Genomic DNA, 4,884 nt, shown 5'->3' on the forward strand with positions numbered 1-4,884 from the left:
TCTGAGCTATGGCAGCACCGAATCCAGGGGAAATTACCCTTCTGAACGCATCCGCTATCCCTGAGGATGGTGTTTTGTGATCTACACCAAAGCAGTTCAAGAAAGTGTGCAAACCCTTCAAATGACAAATATCTTTTAATCTGCTAACCCTGACCTATGTCCAATAAAAATTCAAAACAAAGTACCGAACTACAACACTGCTACCCTAGAAGCAGTACTCAACTATGACCTACACGGACAAATGCCCATTTCTCAGACTAGGAATGACAGAGTCCAGCTACTATGCCTGACCTTGATGTCTCCTCTCAGAGACCAGGACCGGCTATTTCTGACAGACTTAGCCTTTTAGAGTGGTTATTATTTTCCTCTTCAGACTTCTAGGAATGTGCAGATTAGTTTGTATCAGTCCCAGTGACACTCTCAGACATGTAAGCCCACTCCCACTGCACCTCCTCCAAGCTGTAAATGCAAATCTGAGTGTCGAATTTATCCTGCCAATCATATGGAACAATCTTAACTCTAAAAACTTGAAAGGGTTGAAGTAGTCACCCAAAAGATGATTAATATAATTCCTGGAGATCCTACACTGAAAAATATCCAAAGTTCAGTATGTCTTAAAGAGATGAAGCGTCATGCTCCTTGAGTACTTCATTTTTGTCAGAAAATATCTATAAAAAGGAACACAACATAAGCAAAACTGGATGGGCATGAGGAAGCATGGTTTCAGCTAAAATCCTGCATATGGAAAGCACAGGATCCGTCGTTATTGGCAGTGTAAGTTCATAATGTTTACTGCCAGTTCCACTAATGAAAAGTTGAACAAAATTTCTGATCCTGCAGGCCCCATTACACTGACTATCCCACGAAAGAGAACGAATGGAGGATAATGTGACACGAAATATACCTGCAAAACTGAACAGGTAGGCTCCTGATTTCACGCAGCAGTCAGATGGAAATAAGATATCCTGTAAAGAGACCTTCCATTAAAAATATGACCATCTGAACCAAGTATAAAAGCAAGAGAACAAAAAGATGCCAGTTTGCCACCAGGTCTGCCTCTAAAATTAAGGTATCACCTCTATGCAAATTCAAAAATTGTTTTTTCTTTTCTAAGACCCAGACCCTACAAAAGATTTGCAGTTGTCATGGTTTTAGAACAACAAATGCAGAAGCCCTTGGCTAGTTACCTTCACTGTTTTACTGATAACATGCATTTTTATCAGTCCTCATGTCATTTATTCATGTAACTTTGCACTGAATTTTCTGTTCTTTGGAAAAAACACACAGTTATTGTACCGTGTGGCAACAAACAAAAACTCCACTGACGTGGACTTAGGTCATTTTATCTTGCCACCCACGAAAAGATCAATCTGGTCATAAAATTCAATACAGAACAATGTAACATTGGAACTAAAAATTATTGTGTGGAGAAGGTGAAATTTAGACTAGGCTTCCCAAGGAACTTCTGCGTAGTTTTAGTCGTTGGGTTTTTTTTAAAAGAAAAATAAGTCTATTTTATTTGATTTCTGGTTATCAAGTAGGCAATCTATCTACTTCCGCTTCTGAAAGGAAAATCAAGTCAAGTAGTCCCTTCCTCCTTTTAGTATATAACTGCACTTTAAGTTGGGTAAGGACAGATTTACATGAGACAAATCAGAGACTCCTGTCTATTGAGCACTCATATTGCCTAAGTAGCTATTTCAAACTCAAGAAGGTTATCAGGTCCTCAGTGTAGGATTTTGAAATATATTCAGCATTGGCCTAATTGTGGTCATGTTGAAGTCAGCGTTAAAACTCACCTGACTTCACTGGAACGCAAGTTAGATAAAACTGGGTGCTTTTGAAAAGTGCATTGCTTATTTAGCACAGTTGCGACCAGACAACTGGATAGCTAAGAAAAGATGACAAACCGCCGAATAATCAAGCAATAATCAAATCTTTTTTGGGTAAAGTAGTATCTAAAATCACAGATTCGCTCATGTCAGGTCAAAATGAAAATCTTTATCCTGGCAGAAGGTTTGTGCAAGCAAGCCTTTATACCAGTGGATCTTCAAAGATAAGAATAACAAGTACGCTTAATTGTGTGCACAGCGTATAGTCCCATTGAAGTCAACAATGTATGCAAGGGTAATCTCCAGCAGAGGTGCTGGTTAGCTTGAATGGCGCAGAAACGGTTTATTTTGCACAAGTGGACACAATTACAAGTGGGATGCTGTTCTTCAAGCAAAAAGGCTTCTTATTAGGCCTTGGTTTTGGAAAGCAGGCGTTTAATTTACAAAATTGCCAAGAGATACCATATCTTGGATCTTTCAATGCGGACTTTAGACGCTTTCTACAATAATTTAAGGAAGGCACAGAAATATTTTTAGTCTGGTTAGCGGAAGAGTAGGACGTGTCCAAGTCACACAGCAAAGAATTAATAAGGGATTAATTACCTCCTGCATGTGAAGCCAAGCAACCCACACAAAACTGCAGGTGAAGAGTAGTGCAGATGGAACAGCGGTAATAGATGAAAAGGCTGTTGCGATGAGCTGTGGGAAGAATACAGGCTGGGAGGAGCTCTGGCAGAAACGCAGAAGGCACAAGTGTGGACAGTAAAAAAGGGCTCTATTTCAGGTTATATCGAAATTATTCTAAAACGGATGTTCCAGCCTAAGTTTTTCCTAAAAGAGTGCTCTGGCAGAGAAAGCTACTATGTGTCCTGAAGCAAACGGGTATGAGCACGCAGTAAAAACTAGCCTTGATTACCGTGCTGCAAGCCTTTCCCCAGTCCTCAGGCGGGAGAAGCATGCCACCTACCGTTAACGGAATTCTTTTGCACAGAGAAGCCGTGGACCTCAACCTTAAAAAAAACCCCGTAATGTTCCTGTGGGCAATGAAAAGGCTATTCTTTCAGTTAATCAAAGACATCATTGCTACAAACTATTTCTATTTACTGACTAACTAATCCAGGATAAAAAGCCTGGGAGGTGTTTCTCCTCATGAGAGTAAGAATGCCTTGGGAACATCTAAAAACATCTAGATATCAATCATTTGTGCTAGTTTGACGGTACTACAGCAGTTGCGCCATACTATTACACCAGCATACGAGTTTGCTTTCTGTTAACTGTACTTTCTTCCCTCTTTTATTCAGGCTGCTGTGAGGAACAACCATTGAATCTGTAATTGCACATTACAGGCAGCTAGAAATTATCAGACTGATACTGCCAAAATAACCCTGCACCCTATTATAGCAAGCGGTCAAAGGACGAAGCACAGGAACAAAACCAGAGAGAAAATGCATTTGCAATGGATAGGTCCCATTCTTGGCTTTGCCGTTAATGTTCTGTGCGGCTGTGTTTTTAGATCTCTTTGCATCTGCTTCCTCTCTTAACCTGTGTAAGATTTATCAGTCTATAGCACAAATATCTGTGGTCAGACCTGCCTATCAGAAAGGATCTGTATGGTACCAATCGAGAAAGAGAGAGGTGCCTATTTTCTTCATTTAAGAACTTTGCAGAAATGTTTGCTACTTAAAATAGCTATATTCAACAAGCACCAGTTGATGATATTAGGGGTGTGACGTGTCAATGAAATATATAAAGATGGTGCATCTGTGCAATTTCCCTTTTCTTACGGGGCCGGCAGGGCCTTTGGCATTCTGCTTGCTGGCCGTGCAGGGAACACTACCGACACCTAGCAACAGCCTGATGGAATAAGGTACTTTCTTCCCTCTTTTATTCAGGCTGCTGTGAGGAACAACCATTGAATCTGTAATTGCACATTACAGGCAGCTAGAAATTATCAGACTGATACTGCCAAAATAACCCTGCACCCTATTATAGCAAGCGGTCAAAGGACGAAGCACAGGAACAAAACCAGAGAGAAAATGCATTTGCAATGGATAGGTCCCATTCTTGGCTTTGCCGTTAATGTTCTGTGCGGCTGTGTTTTTAGATCTCTTTGCATCTGCTTCCTCTCTTAACCTGTGTAAGATTTATCAGTCTATAGCACAAATATCCGTGGTCAGACCTGCCTATCAGAAAGGATCTGTATGGTACCAACCGAGAAATCCAGAGATGCCCGACAAAGGCAGTGTTCTCAGGAGGCTGAGCCTTTTTAATATTTTCTTCTTTTAAGAACTTTGCAGAAATGTTTGCTACTTAAAATAGCTATATTCAACAAGCACCAGTTGATGATATTAGGGGCGTGACGTGCCAATGAAATATATAAAGATGGTGCATCTGTGCAATTTCCCTTTTCTTACGGGGCCGGCAGGGCCTTTGGCATTCTGCTTGCTGGCCGTGCAGGGAACACTACCGACACCTAGCAACAGCCTGATGGAATAAGGCTCCTTGAAGAAATGTTGTCCATTCTTCAGTATAAAATACCACTTCAGTATGTCATGATTTTATCCATTTTTTTTCCTTAGGGAAAAGATTTAAAGAAATGTGAATATTGTTACTCTATCCGAGGTACGCTGTACCTAGGAACCACTGATTTTGCCTGTATTGTTTTAGACAGGTTTGCAGAGCCAGCGATGCACAAACCACATGGCTCTTACCTGTCTGTTTCTGTGAATATGCACAACACACGCAAATATACAAGTAGTCAATGTCCCTGTCATCACAGCATCTGTTAAAAATGTGGTCACTAAGGCATTAAGGGATATCTTAAATGACAGAAGTGGAACAATGTGTAGTGAAACTCTCACTCATAGCCATCAGTCTCCTGCATTCGCTCTGGTAGCAAAACCACTTAGCTTCCTCTTGTTTGGCATTGGGGAATACACACAGCACAAGATATTTGTCAAACACTGAGCAAATAGGGAAGCACCTGATTTTTTTCCTTAGCTCTAAATCGTCGCAGTTTCTTTTACAGCTCAGCTGTCTGAAAATGAACTTT

The sequence above is a fragment of the Charadrius vociferus genome, unplaced genomic scaffold, assembly GCF_000708025.1.
Source record: "Charadrius vociferus isolate BGI_N301 unplaced genomic scaffold, ASM70802v2 scaffold376, whole genome shotgun sequence".
Classification (NCBI taxonomy): Eukaryota; Metazoa; Chordata; class Aves; order Charadriiformes; family Charadriidae; genus Charadrius; species Charadrius vociferus.